The sequence below is a fragment of the Hyaena hyaena genome, unplaced genomic scaffold (genome assembly GCF_003009895.1).
Source record: "Hyaena hyaena isolate Hyena2069 unplaced genomic scaffold, ASM300989v1 scaffold_299, whole genome shotgun sequence".
In the NCBI taxonomy this organism is placed as follows: domain Eukaryota; kingdom Metazoa; phylum Chordata; class Mammalia; order Carnivora; family Hyaenidae; genus Hyaena; species Hyaena hyaena.
The window spans coordinates 1,343,604-1,360,359 of record NW_024080930.1 but is presented as its reverse complement, the minus strand read 5'-3'; the positions used below and the strand labels follow the sequence as shown (position 1 = coordinate 1,360,359).

The 16,756-nt window shown below is 40.8% G+C and overlaps 1 protein-coding gene across 3 annotated transcripts in view; it reads right to left on the bottom strand.

The window, feature by feature from the left end:
• The window catches only part of ARSB (arylsulfatase B), a 163,613-nt gene that overhangs the window by 96,055 nt on the left and 50,802 nt on the right, over positions 1–16,756 (bottom strand). The gene's annotated exons all lie outside the window — the stretch shown is intronic.

The following is a 16,756-nucleotide window of genomic DNA, read 5'->3' as shown; positions in this document are numbered from 1 at the left end:
TGAATAACGTTGGGCTTAAAGGAGGCCATCCTATACTAGAAGTACAGAAGAATCAAAGAGAGTAGGTATGAAGGCTAAAATAAAAACTGGGATAATAAATGGATCTAAAACCACACAAAAAGTGTCTTGTGTTTATACATGAAACTAGACTTAGTTCTAGACTCAGAAAACCCTAAGCATGTTTTTTAATCTTTGTGATGAAGCAGCAGGATATGTGTGAGTATCTAAGACTCAGGGTAGCTCCTCACTGCATGGGGTTATTAGGGGCACTGCGTCTGGGCCTCTGCCCACTGGGTGCTAGCAGCATCCAACCAAATTTCCAAAATGTTTCCAGTAGGAACCACTGCCCTCCATAACAGCAAGTTGGAACATAGAGCCAGAGATAAATTTGGCCTCTCTGTCAAGAGGCTTGTCAGATGACATTCATTACTTTGTAAATTTACCACAGTTTAGGGTCTGGCCTAAAGCCCTGCAAGCTCATAAATAATTCTACCAGCACATGGATAGAGGCTCCACCTCTCAGGAATAAAACTATTACAGATGATATATATATCAGAATGTCAACTGATTTACAGTATACATTTACCTATCACAGAGGCTGGCATGTTCGCGCCCCAGGTGAGTGGCTTAAGTGCGCAGGAAGCTAAATGGGAATCAGATTTACTGGGGATGAAGGACTCAGAGATTTACTATATCTCACTGCCAATACATACTATATTTGTGCTTCTGTTTATGCAATCTCACAATAAAATCTCAAAATAAATATTTTAGATCTAAAAGATTAAATTGCACTGTAAATATTAAAAAATGTGGTGAAAGAATGTTTCTTTCTTTGAAAAATGAAATCAACCAAGTTTTAACCATTTTTTTTTGGCAATTAAGTTCTCAAACATCTGTTGAAGTATACTCAAAAATAGATTACCTAAGTAGCTCTGTATCTGTTAAGGAAATTGAAATTTATAGTTTAAAAACTTCCCATAAAGAAAATTCTAGGCTTCAGTGGCTTCACTGCTAAGTTCTATCAAACCTTTAGGGAGAAATATTACTAGTTCTACAGAAACTCTTCCAGAACATAGAGAAGGCAAAGCTTCCCAACTCATTCTATGAGGCCAGCATTACTCTGATTTCCAAACCAAAGACATTACGAGGAGGAGGAGAAGGAGGAGGAGGAGGAGGAGGAGGAGGAAGAGGAGAAGGAGAAAGAGAAGAGAGAAGAAGAAGGAGAAGAGGAAGAGGAAGAAGGAGAAGGAGGAGGAGGAGGAAGAATAAAACTACAGTGGACAGAGGTACAAAAATCCTTAACAAAATTTTAGTAAATCAAATCCAGCTATATACAAAAATTATAATACATCATTGTGTTAGTTTTCTATTGATGCTATGAAAAATTACCACAAACTCAACAGCTTAACCAGCATAGATTTACCATGTATTCATTCTATAGGTTAAAAGTCTGATACAAGTCTCACTGGGAAACAGTGTTGGGAGGGCTGCATTCCCTTTTGGAGGCTCTAGGGGAGAACCTCTTTCTTTGCTTTTTCCAGCTTCTAGAAGCCACTGGAATTCCTGGGCTCAAGACCTTCTTTCTCTACCTTCAAAACCAGGAATAGCTGGTTGAGTCTTTCTCACACTGTATTACTCTGACCTTCTCTTTGTTTCTCTCTTCCACATTTATTTATTTAATGTTTATTTATTTATTTTGAGAGAGATTAAATGAGCAGGAGAGAGGGGCAGAGGGAAGGAGAGAGAGAATAACATGCAGGCTCTGCACTGTCAGCACAGAGTCCAATGCGGAGCTCAATCTCATGAACCATGAGATCATCACTTGAGCCAAAATCAAAAGGCAGATGCTTAAGTGACTGAGCCACCCAGGCGTCCCTCTCTTCCACATTTAAAGACCCTGTGATCACATTAGGCCCTAAAAGATAATCTCACCATTTTAAGGTCATTTAACTGGAAATCTCAATTCACTGTACAACCTTAATTCTCCATTGTCCAAAACATATTCATTGGTTCAGGGCTGCAAAATATGTGTATCTCTGGATGAAGAAGGGGACCATTACTCCACCACCTACCTCAATCATGATGATCCAGTGATGTTTATCCTAGGACTGCAAGCAATTTTCAAATAGAAGAACAAAGTTGAATCACACTAGCCAACTTCAAGACCTACTATGTAAAGCTAGAGTGATCAAGACAGCATGGTACAAGAAGAGGGGCCTGGTAAAAGAACCACATTTAAATGATCATTTGAGGGGTGCCTGCGTGGCTCAGTCGGTTAAACATCTGACTTTGGCTCAGGTCATGAGCTCATGGCTCAGCTCCTGATTTCAAGCCCCATATTGGGCTCTATGTTGACGAAGCCTAGAGCCTGATTCAGAGTCTGTGTCTCCCTCCGCTCCTCCCCTGCTCAAGCTCTGTCTCTTTCTTTCTTTCAAAAATAAATAAATGTTAAAAATTTTTTTAAATAAATGATCATTTGATACTTAGCAAAACAAACCAATTGAGAAAAATGTCTTTGCGACAAATGATTCTTAGAGTAACTGTATACCTACAAGAAAAAAAAAAAACAACCCTGACCAATCCTACTTCATAGCATACATAAGAAATAAAAAAGGATCATATTAGGCACCTGGGTGGCTCAGTCAGTTTAACGCCTGACTTCAGCTTAGGTCATGATCTCTCAGTAGGTGGGTTTGAGCCCCATGTCGGGCTCTGTGCTGACAGCGTGGAGCCTGGACCTGCTTCAGATTCTGTGTCTCCCTCTCCCTCTGCCCCTGCCCCACCGCTACCACTCATACTCTGTCTCTCTCTCTCCTCAAAAATAAACATTAAAAATTTTTTTTAAAAAAATGGATATACAACTCAATAGTAAAAACAAGACATTTAAAATACAGGCAAAAGATCTGAACAGATATTTCTCCAAATAAGATGAACACATGAAAAAATGTTCAATATCATTAGTCATCAGAGAGATACAAATCAAAACCACAAGGACATACCACTTCACATTCACTGGGATGGTTATAATTAAAAAGACAGACAATGACAAGTGTTGGAGAGGATGTAGAGAAATTGGAACCCTCAAACATTGCTGGTGGGAATGTTACATGGTTTTGATGATTTGGAAATGGTTTGGCAGCTCCTCAAAAAGTTAAACATAGAGTTACTACATAACCCAGAAATCCCATTCCTAGGTGTATACTCAAGACAAATGAAAACATATGTCCACACAAAAACTTGTGTATGAATGTTCACAGAACCATTATTCATCATAGGCCCAAAAAGTGGAAACACCCAATGCCCATTCATTGATGAATGGGTAAAGAAAATGTGATATATTTTCAGTGATGTTCAGCCAAAAGAAGGAATATTATTCAATAATAAAAAGGAATGAAATACTGATGCATGCTACAATATGGAAGAACCTTGAAAAGAGAATGCTAACAAAAGAAGCCAGATACAAAAGGCCACATATTGTGGTGTTCCACTTACATGAAATGTCCAGAGACACATTGGAAATCTACAGAGACAGAAAGTAGACTAGTGGTTGCCAGGGGTGGGGGGAAGGGTTGATGCTAAGGGACACAGGATTTGCAGAGGCGTGGGTGACAGGAAAATTAATCGTGAATATTCATACACAACTGTGTGAATATATTAAAAACCACTGAATTGTCAATTTTAAAAGGGTGAATTTATGATAATGTGTCTTATATCTTAACAAAATAAAATTGTATAGGGAAAAAGATGGATCAAAGACCTAAATGTAAAAGCTAAAGCCATAAAATATTATAGAAAAGCATAAGAGAATTATCTTTGTGACTTGGGGATGGGTTTCTTCAAGCCAACGGCTGTTTACACACATTTGTATACCAAAACTGATAAGACCCAAGATGGTTCAAGAGAATGCAGAGTGATGATGAAACTTCAAAGGCAGAATAAGCAGAGGGAGAAAGTGATGCTCTACTCAGGTGGTGGGATCTCATTCTGATTAAACATCCATCTGGCACTTTTTGCCCTTTGGATGAGAGGTGGGCTAAAGAAAAAATTCTACATTCAGGAGAGCTCTTCCTGGTGTTACAGAAATGTATACAATCTGCTTCATGGAAATAGTCCAAGCCAGCCCACTCCATGTATATTTTGGAACACAAGCAAGGTAGAACTCAGTACAACAGACGTGATGCTTCCAGACAGGACATTCTTAATACCACCCTGATTATCAAAACCCAGAGCTTTCAAGATATGTCAAAGGCTTTGTTCTTGTTTTTTCCAGTCCATCAGACTGACTTGGTTTCTTTTAAAACCAGTAGATCTCTTCTGGAATCAAGGTGTCTCTCTTACAGACTCTTCTTATATACCTCAATGTTTCATCGGGGCCTTTTGTGGTAAGCCGACCCTATAAAACATCTGCCTGGCATGTGAGGCACCAAATTCTTTTTTGGAAAGCTCTTCATATGTATCCAAAGAGGCTGCTTCATTGTTTATTCCATTTTTAGTTTCCTGCAAGTTTACTGTGGAATCAAGTGGAAAATGACTTCAAAACACATAATAGATTACGTGAATCTTTTCCATACTTCATGCAGTCATGAAGATACATTAACCCTATCAGATATGAAATGGTATGCTAGTGATATCTTTTATTTTTTATGATTAACATACAGAAAAAGTCACTTGCTTTGGTATGGAGTTTTATGAATTTTGACAAATACAGTCATATAACCAGCGCCGTAATTACAGAACAACTCTGTCATCCCAGAATCACTCCCTTGTGCTGCTCCTTTGTAATCAAACCCTCCACGCCACCCTTAAGCCCTGGCAACTGCTGATGGCTTCTCCATCGTTACAGCTCTGCCTTTTTCCAGAATGCCATGGAAAAAGAATCGTACGGTGTGAAACGTCTTGAGTCTGGCTTCTCTCAGTCATCACAATGCACCTCTATGCTCTCTGAGATTCCCCACACACTTTCCTGCCTCCTAGTGTCCCCTTTTCCTTGTTCCTTTGGCCAGAAAGACAGGTTTCTCTCAGGCCTTAGCCCCTTATTCTGTCATGTGCTTCCATACAACTCAGGCTGCCTTTGGGAGCAAAGCAGAAAAATAAAAAAGATAAAACAGTGAGACCCTCCCACACTTTGTGGACAAAGGGGGCTCCTTTTCCCTGGTTCTCTGGTCAGAGAGCATTTTCTTTAGGGAATTTCAGATGTCCAACCTGCCAACACAAATGTAAATACAGATTCTCAAATCAGGTTGGCCTTGGGGCAGGGTAAGAGGAGGAAAAAAAGAAACAAAATAATAATTCCCCTATATACTGCAGCAAAGACTCCTTTCCCAAACCACTGTTTAGAAATAGAGGGTTTCACCTAGAGATTTTTCTGCCCGTGCCTACTGCATTGTTCTAGGCTTCCATCAGACCTTGGGTCAAAGCTGCAAGACAGAGGAGAGAAAACAAACCCCACAAAACTCACACCTGGCACAAAGGATTGATAAGGCTTTGACTTCGTTCCCATTCACCAATGCCCTGCTATTGTTTACTTTTCAGTGGCCCCCAGAGAGTTGCTTTCTGTAGTTTCCAGAGTTTCCAGGTGTAATCCATAAGAAAGCTTAGGCTTTAGTTGGCTTACTCTATCTTGCCCATCACTGGAAGGGTATGTGCAATATTTAAAAATTTTTTTAATGCTTGAAATTTATTTTTGAGAGAGAAAGAGAGACAGCGCATGAGCAGGGGGAGGGGCACAGAGAGACGGAAACACAGAATCTGAAGCAGGTTTCAGGCTCTGAGCTGCCAGCACAGAGCCCGACACGGGGCTTGAACTCATGAGCTGTAAGATCATGACCTGAGCCAAAGTTGACTGCTTAACTGACTGAGCCACTGAGGTGCCCTTGAGGGAATGCACAATATCTTAACGGGAATGGGCCAATGAGACTTGTGATGAGGACTTTGTGGTCGTCCTTGTCGTCGTCGTTGTTGTTATTGTTTTTACAGTTTTATTGTTTGCCTAGGGTAATACAGAAGTAGAATGAATGACACCGCCTATCAGGTAAGCATAAAGAAAGAAAACAGTTATTTCGAAGGCTTTAATTACACACCTGCACAGTACCCATGACTGTTGTCAGCACTGTGAGAAAAGACAACAAAGGATCAGTGCATAGTCCCTACTCTCTAAGGACACGTCATCCATGTGGAAAATACAAAACTGTCCACAATTAGGATAACAAAGGACACCCGGAGAAAGAGAGAGATGAGAACTGGGTCATTAGAGCAAGTGACTCTGGAGGCCCTTCAATCCCATGCTAGAATCTGGTGAAGAAAAGGCACCTTCCACCAGAGGGAAAGGGGGCCTGACAGGGTAATTATTCTTCCAAAGTTGGTTTTGTACCTTTTTATTACACACTGAGTTTATGTGCCCCAAAGGAAACTAAGAGGCAGTTTCTAAGGACATTTTATTACGCCTGACCCTGTGCTTCCCTCCCCTTCTCTCAGCTTGGTAGAAAGGGTTTCCAGGGCTTTGGTTCAGGGTGAGGACCGGAGGCCCAGTCACGCTGCAGTGAGTCATGGGATCTTTCCTGGGGAGTCTTGAATTACCCACAGACAAAATTTTCAATAACTGTTGTAACTCGGCCGGTCGCTGGCATTGTTCATGGGCTTCAGCTGAGTTAAAGCTTTCGGAAGTTTACTTTTCGTATTTTATTTGGATGTATTCCTAAAATCACAAAGGCAGTATCTTCATTCGAGGACAGTATCTATTGTATTTGAAAATATTTCTTGTGAAGTATTCAGAAAGGCTTTGCATGAGAGCCCCTGTGAGCAGACAAGCACAGGGGAGGAGAGGCTACGGAGACAGCAGCTGCACAGACGGCCTGCGTGAGCAAATGGGGGCCAAGTTCACTGTGAATTTTCACTTGCAGCTGTGGAAAATACCTATGCTGGTGACTCAACGTCTTTGGACTTCTTGCTTCAAATTACAGCAGAGAAGAGAACATTTTCCAACGCTGAGCATACAGGGAAGCTGGTAAACTTCAGCTAGTGTTGAGCCCATGGGCTACCCTGCACTGCAAAACAGAAGGGCATCTAAAAGGAGGGATTCCTGTCACAATCAGGGTGTCTGGCATAGAACCTGGACAGCCTGCCGGGCAACCAGACCTGTGGTTAGCAGAGATACTGTATCCATTTCCAAGAATGGAAATTTAGCTTCCTTCTCGTGTGACTTCACGCCAAGGACTTGATTTTCTTTTCTGGAATGAGGTGTGCTGGGATCCAAAGTTATTGCGTGGCCAGCCCGTCATGGTCACATGTAAACGGCAAGACGAGCGACTGTATCGTATTCGTGCCTTTTCCCGGTGTTGTCTGGGAACTTGTCTTTTGTAAAAGACCTTGCCGGTGTCCCCGGCTCCCCATCCCCCCACCTCCACCCTCGTCCTGGCAGGCTGCTGGGACTGTATTTTGTCGCTTATCTAACACAAAATAAACAGAGCAATCTGGAGCTAATTTAAGCGGTTTACCATATCAGGATACAGCTGGGAAAGATTTTAAGAAAAAGGCCCAACAGGAACAATAGTGCTGTGAAGTTGGGCAGCGGTGGGGAGCACAGGAAGGCAGCTTCAGACAGCCTGGCAGACAGCTGTCAGCCACTCCAATAACAATCCCCGAAGCCAATGAAAACGGGCAGGGGCCGTGCGGGCAACTCGGCAGAACACCAACAATGAAAACAAGGGATTCGAGAGCATTCGGAGTTAATGGCTCAAGGGTCAGGGCCACCAGCCTCCTGGGAGCCCTCTGCACAACTCCCAGGCAGCAAGGGCTAAAGAGGAATTGCAGATGAGGGGACGGCACTTCGTTTCTCCACAACACTGGCCAGGAGATTTTTTCTGACGTGCGTGCATACATGCTGGCTTCATCCTGACTTACGAATCCAGCAAACCCTGCACAGGAACATCTGTTTTTGACATCAGTTTCTTCTGCTCTGCAGGCTGGTTGTCTTTTTAACTCTTTGGGGGCCTCTGGCTAGACCTCGAATTTCCTGGTACAACTTGATAGAGGTGAGAGGGCTGGAGGGAGTTAAATAAAGCGATGTGCTGCGCTTGAGAGAACTTGCAAATGCTTTATATATTAAAAAAAAAAAAATCGCAGTTGGATCAAGCTCTTGACAAAAATCCAAACAATTAGGTAAACTATATAGTCCTAGAGGCAGTACCATTTTGTGCAGAGAATGCTGAATTGGAAGCACAGAAACCCAGGCTCTAAGTTTGCTTCTGCCTCGGGAAATGCCCCTACCCTCCTCCATCATTCAACTCTGGATGTTAGTTCATGCTCACACCTTCCTTTCCAAGAGTGCTCAATTTCATAAAAATGTCCCTCTGATAAGAACAACCTTTGGGTCTATTATAGAACAATTCCATTTGGTTGGGGATAACTTTATTTATTTTTAAAATGTTTATTTATTTATTTTGTGAGGGAGAGTACAGGGGAGGGGCAGAGAGAGAGAGAAGCCTAAGCAGGCTCCACACTGCCAATGCACAGCCTGACGCAGGGCTCGATCCCACAAACTATGAGATCATGACCTGAGTGGAAATCAAGAGTTGGACACTCAACCACCTGAGCCACCCATGCGGGTTGAGGATAACTTTACATAATCCTTGTCCATATTCTAAAAGAAGAAGAATCCCATCTGGAAGTTTCAATTAAAAAATATACAAATGAAAAAGTAGAAATTAAATATTTTATTATTCACTGTTCCATGTACTATTCCATCATATTTCACAAAAGATTATCAAAATTTCTATCATAATAGAGCTGATTTTAAGACTAAAATTTCAGAATGCAAAAAGGCAGAGAGATATGGATAGCTTTTCTTTTTGAGAGAGAGAGTGAGTGAACGAGGGAGGGGCAGAGGAACACAGAGAATCTTAAGCAGGCTCCATGCCTAATGTGGGGTTCGATCCCACAACCAGGAAATCACGACTTGAGCCAAAATTAAGAGTCAGGCACCCAACCACCTGGGTTTTCCAAGGGCAGAAAAGAATATAAAAACTTCTAAAGGATAAAAGATGGGAAGGGAGGGAACTATACCCTTTAGAAAGTCAATATCCTTTCTATTTCTGTTTATGTAACATTCTTGCTATTTTCCAAGTTTGGACAATGTTTGCTTCAAAAATATCCTGGTACACGTGGGGCGCCTGGGTGGCTCAGTCAGTTAAGCATCCGACTCTTGGTTTTGGCTCAGGTCATGAGGTCATGGTTTCAAGTTCGAGCTCCACGTTGGGCTCTGTGGTGGCAGTGAAAAGCCTGTAGTAGGATTCTCTCTCCTCTCCCTCTCTCTCTCTCTGCCGCTCCCCTGCTTGTGTGCACATGTTCTCTCTCAAAACAAATAAATAAACTTAAAATACATGTATATCTGAACACACTTAAAAATCCAACTATCTGAAAATTTAAAATCTCCCTAAGCCAGCTCTTAAACAATAGCATGTATCAGAATCTCCTAGAAGGTATGTTGCAGGGTCCCACCTCCAAAATTTCTGGTGCAAGGAGGGGCCTGAAAATTTGCAATTCTAACAAGTTCCCAGATGACAAAGATGCTCCCAGGCACATGCTTTGAGAAGCAGTGCTCCAGGGAGAGATGTGATAGCTGACACGTTAAAGTCAACCAGTTTTAGTCAGTATCTTTTATTGTTCTTTGGAATCACTGGGCAAGTGTGCTTGAATAGTGAGAGTGGAAAAATGAGAGAGAACACAAATGGGTACATGAATCAATGCAAAATATTCATAAAACATCACACAAAGAGAAAATGGCTGACCCTTAACTTTTGTGAAGGTTTAATTATAAAAGCAGTTACTTTCTGAAAGGCAAAATTGGTCTTAAGGATGAAAAAAATGTGGTAAAGAAGGTTTTATAATAATGAGTCTCTTGGTCTATACGATGCCAATGTTTTTCATCCTGACTACTCTGCAGAATCACTTTGGGAATCCAACTCTTTGATGTATTTATTTTTGTTTTTTTATTTCTGAGAGAGACAGACAGCATGAGCAGGGGAGGGTCAGAGAAAGAGGGAGACACAGAATCTGAAACAGGCTCCAGGCTCTGAGCTAGCTGTCAGCACAGAGCCCGATGCGGGGCTCAAACCCATGAACCGTGAGATCATGACCTGAGCCGAAGACGGATGCCCAACCGACTGAGCCACCCAGGTGCCCCGGGAATCCAAATCTTTGGAGGGGGCTTCCTAGGTGACATGAAAATACGAGAGGATTGTGAACCTGCCTAGAGGAAAAGAGTATTTGAATTTCCACGATTGGACTATAGAATCTCAAAAGGTATCATAGAGACCAACTTGAAGATGACAAGGTTAAGAAAGATTAAATAACATGTGAGAAGCTACACAGCTAGTTAGAAGCAAAGCCACAATTAAGCTTCTTATCCAGAAGCCCATCCCAATCTCTATCATGTTATTTGAAAGCAATGCTATTAAAAGACAGAAGAAGGAGGTAATTGGGGAGAATCTAAAATAGAGACCTAAGTACCCAACAGTATGGTCAATTGTCATCTTGGAGATTCCAATGGTTTCATTCAAAGTATCTGTTAAGAACCGAGGAGTCAATGTAGGCTTTCATCAATTCTGAACCTACGACTGGTGATGTGACCAGGCCTCACCAACTATAAACCGCATGGCCACGGTGAGGTTGGTTAATGCCATTCTTGTAGCACACGAGACATATGAATTTTTAGAATAAGGAAAGAGAGGGAAAAGGGACTACAGTGACACTATGTGGCAGCCCTAACCGCTCGCAGCAAACTTCTCGCAAGCAAGCTCCCACTCCACTGGCAATAGCATAGTGCACTTAGGTTTGCCAGAGGCAAAGTGAAGTCATGGAGTGATTTGGTGAGGCCCACCGCTTGTCTGTGACTCAGCCTACTTTATGGGACTCAAAATGAATTAAAAATACATTTTAAAAGCTGTATCTTCCACCTGGTTCCCATCACCATTTTTGGCTGGCAGGAAAAGGGCCTGTCAGTTTTTATCTGCAGGAGGTGAAAAAGGGACAGCACATTTCTGGGAAAAGCAAATAAGCATATTTGCCATGATGGTTTCAGGTTTCCCCAAAATTATGGCAATAGCAACATTTCACTCACCATGTCACGTGGCCAAAGAGAAGGTATATTTTGAACTCATGATAGGGAAAAGAGGTCAGGCAGGAGCTTCCCCGAATAGCTGACTAAGGCACTTCTATTTTATTGGAACTTATCTCTCTTGGGATCAATTCACAATACCACTATTAATTCCCACTTCTTCATAGAAAACCAAACGTACAGTCAGAAGTTATTTTTAAAGAAGTTTTGCTGAAGGAATGAATATTCAAGGCATTAGAGAGAAGAATCAGTTATCATTATGATCATTTAAAAGCTTATTTTCATGCTTTTTAAAAACATGCTGAGCATGGGAGACAGGCATCAGTGAGGCAGCGAGATCCTCCCAGAATATTTCCCGGTCAGCCAGCCCCTGCCTCCTTCACCAGACCTTTTCCCACCAGCTACTAACATGATGGGAGCTGGGCTTTTAAAATGTAGTTTTAATTCACTTTCAGTATCATAAAGTAGACTGAGTCACAGCAGCTGTTTGGAGTGGATTTAGTGTTTTTCCTATCGTATTGTATGATGGAATTTATTTTATTCGATTCTCAAGTTGCTCATGCTGTGATCAGACACTAATGTCATGGTTCTAATCGGTTTATTTTACAACAGTGAGTTAGAGCCTCTTGATCCACACTTCAACATAGACCTAGTGTTGCATGTGCGTGTTTACATACTTGCCATTTTTTAAATTTATTTTTCTTATTTCTGAGGGAGAGAGAGAGAGGCAGCATGAGCAGGGGAGGGTCAGAGAGAGGGAGACACAGAATCTGAAACAGGCTCCAGGCTCTGAGCTAGTTGTCAGCACAGAGCTTGATGCGGGGCTTGAACCCACGAACCGTGAGATCATGGCCTGAGCCGAATCTGGATGCTTAACCGACTGAGCCACCCAGGCACCCCTATACTTGCCATTTTAGATACACCACAATTATTCACTGCTACTATGTGTGCTTATGATGAAATATCAAAGGAACCCAAATTTTTAGCCAAAGGAAAATAAATATCTTTTCTACCTGTAGTCACCCAGATCGTGATTTCTTAAAACAACTGACTACTACTATTAAAACTTATGTTTTTGAAGAATTTTTTAATGTCTTATTTATTTTTGAGAGAGAGAGAGAGAGAGAGAGAGAATGAGTGGGAGAGGCGTAGAGAGAGAGGGAGACACAGAATCTGAAGCAGGCTCCAAGCTCCGAGCTGTCAGCACAGAGCTCAACGTGGGGCTCAAACTCACTAACTGCACAATCATGATCTGAGCTGAAGTTAGCGCTCAACCAACTGAGCCACCCAAGCACCCCTAAGAGACTCTTAAATACAGAGACCAAACTGAGGGTTGATAGAGGGAAGTGGGAGGGGTGGGGGGCGGAAAAGGGGTGATGAGCATTAAGAAGGGCACTTGTTGGAATGAGCACTGGGTGTTGTATGTAAGTGATGAATCACTAAGTTCTAGTACTGAAATCATTATTACACTGTATGTTAACTAACTTGGATTTAAAATTTTTAAAATAAATACATAATAATAAGGAAGAATGACTAAGTGATTTTTAAAAATTAAGGAAGACACTAAAGATTTCTTTCAAAAGTTGACATTAAATTTAAAATACATGTGGCTTAGTGTATATTAAAATCTGCTCTGGTAATCCAAAGGTTAAAAAACATTATTTAAATGTTAGTTTATAAAAAAGAAAGAAATGAACTCAGGAGTACCATTTTTAGTGAGAGAAATAATATTGAGAGCCAAATTATTTAAAAACTATAAAGTGAAAGAAGCCCTAAGTGTCTCCAGAAATCCTTACCGTCACACCGCGTTGGAACAGGATGGGCCACATACCACGATGGCATGGCCCACAAATACTTAAAGCCACATGGCACCAAGATACTTTATACTCATTATCCTTCATGAACATCTTCTTCTTTGTTTTTTTTTAATCTGAGAGAGAGAGCATGTGAGGAAGCAGGGGAGAGGACCAGAAGGAGAGAGAGAATTTTAAGCAGGCACCACACTCTGGGCAGAGCTTGACGTGGGGCTCAATTCCACGACCCTGGAATCATGATTTGAGCCAGAATCAAGAGTTAGGTGCTCAACCAACTGAGATGCCCAGGCACCCCTGAACATCTTCTTATGGATATTTAACATTCTTGTTAATTTTCCAGGTAATTTGCCAACCAATAGACTATTTTCTTCAGCTCCTGAACTGTTTTTCATTCCTTACTTGTGTATTTTTGACTAGAAGAGGCATAATTCAATTCTGGCAAAAACATTCCCTTATGTCAAATAAATCCAGTTTTCCCTATTAACGTGCAATCACACATTGGTTTCTGTTGCCCATTCACTTCCTGGATACCTTATTGAGTTATCTGATCATTCATTACTTGACCAGCTAACTACTGCTACTACTTCAGCTGAAACAATTTATCTGGGCATCCTATCTAGGCCTTTGGCTTCTTATTTGGAGCTCCATCAGTCAGGGATTTTCTGAGCTGTATTGATACTGTAACTCAAAGGAAATTGGTGATTTCAAGAATTTCTACACTAACGACCATGATTAATAAAATACTTACCAGTCTGAGACAAGCTAACTATACACTAAGAGAAAAGATACCCTAGAGGCAGAAACGGGGAAGGTCAAATAGCTTTCTATTTAACACAAAAACTGTATTAATTTGGGGGGAAAAATAAAAGGAAGGAGAGGATATGAAATAGAAGGTAAAATGAAGCCTAACATCTGTCAGATCTATATGGTGTTTACTTGCATTCTATAGTCCTTATGTAATCTTAATCTGTAACTTCATTTACACTTTGAGACTAGCATTTACTACAAATATCCTCTAAGATGAATGATTCATGGTAAAATTACTAAAGTTTTAGATGAGGTTAACACGCAGCAAGTGAGGCATGACTTCCAGATAATTCAGAATATCCCAGACTTGTGTGAACATCTCATGGGTAAACAGTTAATAATAATCACACTATCCAACATTTTATTTTAAGGCTCTCAGCGTGTCTTTGAAGGCTGCCCATGAAGGCTCTAAGACAGGTGGAGGCCAAGGTACATCAAGGTACCCTGATTATTGGGAAATAGAGAAAGGTCCTCCCTGGCCTGCTCTACCTCAGAGCAAAGAACATAGACCTGGGCGCATGGACTTTCTTTACCTAAAGTCAAGAGCAGACTTGACCAAATTTCTGGGTGAGTGTGATAAAATACTAAATTCATATTCTTCTGGGAATACTCAGGTAGAACAAGAGGTCACTGAGATAATGACCCTAATGACTCCTACCCCAAGACCACCTATGTTTCCTTCCCATCCCCAAAGTCATCCTTCTTTTACTGATGAAAACCAAAAGAAAGGAGCTAAAACATCGATTTGTTCTGCAGATGAAATGTTACCTTAATGCTGAGTTTTCTCCTTGAGATTTATAATTTTCCTATTGAGTTATATCCTGTATCATGTCCTAAAAGCAATGTCAGTGTCTAGGGAAATCAGAAACAGAGCAAGGAATTAGGAATATTTTAGTCACTGGAGGTAGTTATTCTTTCATGGAAGGAGAGGGGGAATCTTTCTGGCCTGTTTTCTACCAGGAACTATAAATGCATTTATGCCTATACATATGTTTTGCAATATCAAATGTTAAAATATCAACCACTGTGTGCTTGTGTTCCAAGCACAGGGGATACTGTGACAAACAAGACAGACAGGGTCCCTGATTCCATGGAACTTAATTCTGATGAGGGAGACAGATGACAAACATGTACAGCAAAAACAACCAGAAAGATAATTCCCACTGTGATAAGTGCTATGAAGAAAACCAAACACTGTGATGTGACGGATGGTGAGGGGTGCAGGGAGGGGCAACATCAGATGAGGGGCTGACTTGTGAGCTGTTACATAAAATGACAAGGCATCAACGGCCCTGTGAAGGTCAAGAGAAGACAGTGCTAAACAAAGGAACTCAAGTTCAACGGCCTTCTCTTTTTTTTTTTTTTAATTTTTTTTAATGTTTTATTTATTTCTAGGAGAGAGAGAGAGACAGCGTGAGCAGGGGAGGGTCAGAGAGAGAGGGAGTCACAGACTGAAACAGGCTCCAGGCTCTGAGCTGGCAGTCAGCACAGAGCCCGACACGGGGCTCAAACCCACGAACCGCGAGATCATGACCTAAGCGAAAGTCGGACGCTTAACCGACTAAGCCACCCAGGCGCCCCTCAACAGCCTTCTCTAATACAATGTTAGGAGGTGTATGGTACGTTGTGTCAAAGCTTCTTTTAAATTAAGACTCTATCAACTATATTCCTGATAATTTTCTGTTGTCAAGAAACACATAAGCTAAGTGACATCTAGCAGTAAACCACAAAGGAAACTGTGTGATTATCATCACTTTCCCCTAATCTGTACCCCATCCATCTGCTTAAATTAATTTCACTGAAATTTATTTATATGATAGGAAACATGTTCACATGATATAATTTTGTGTTTGAACGCAGCTGTGTTTCAAGGTGGCAAATCAAACCATGGGTTCAAGGGGGAATCGAGGAAGACTTAACACTCTACAATAAAATGTGGCCAAAATCGGTTAATTTTGTAGCAACTTATAATGAAGCAAACCAAGAGACAGGCACAATTTCAACTATTAGCACTTCTTCATGTTGGCCCATCTCACCCACATCATGAGTTAACCCTAAAGACAATTAATTCATAGATTTTAACTGTAACTTTGGTTGAGGCATAGACTAGGTTGATTAGTAAACAGTAGTTTATTGTTTCTCTTAAGAAAAGGGTTTCCCATGTAGCAACAAAATATTTGAAATGCCATCCCATAGTTAACATATTTGCACACCAAGAAATTCTGATTGTACTTTTATGTTACTAAAACTACCATTCCTAATACTTCAATTAGATGTAGTCAGACGTCTTACGGAGGCAATATATGGTCCATTTTTAAAATAAAGCTTTTTTCTTTTCAAGTGGAATTACACATATGGACACTTTTCAGGGATGTTCCCATTCGGTTTAAAGTAGAATGCATCAAATTTGATTTTTAAGGGTCTTTCATGTATATCTAAGACATTTTATTTTAGAATCGTTCTTGATGTACAGAAAAGTTGCAAATATAAGACAGAGGGCTCCTGTATACCGCACACTCAGTTTCTCCTATGGTTAACATCTTGCATTAATTAGTCTTATACATTTTGGGGACAAAAAAAAAATCTCAATTTCATGGGCACACATACACACACAGCTGAAGAACTTTCAACTCAATATGGTATTTCTTGTATGGTTTAGTGTGAAAATTTTAACCTTCAAGACCCTTTCTTAATGTCTGACTTTTTTAATGTGAGAATACTAATTTATTAAATAAAGTAACTCTTCTCCAGACATTTTTAGGGCAAAATCATTTTTTTAAATCAAAAGGTCACTACCAAATATTATCTAATTAGCAAAAATGTTTTTTTCTCCACTCAGAAAAGGAACTGGAAATTACAACCATAAAAGGGTGCTAACTGGGTTTTCAGAGAAGCATGAAATACTAAAGCACTTTCTTGTTTGTTTGTTTGACTCCCTGGCTAGGCTAGGAAGTCTAATTTGGTTACTCAAATTAACCCTTTATCTTCTGCGTGACAACATACCAATATTAAATGCCACAGT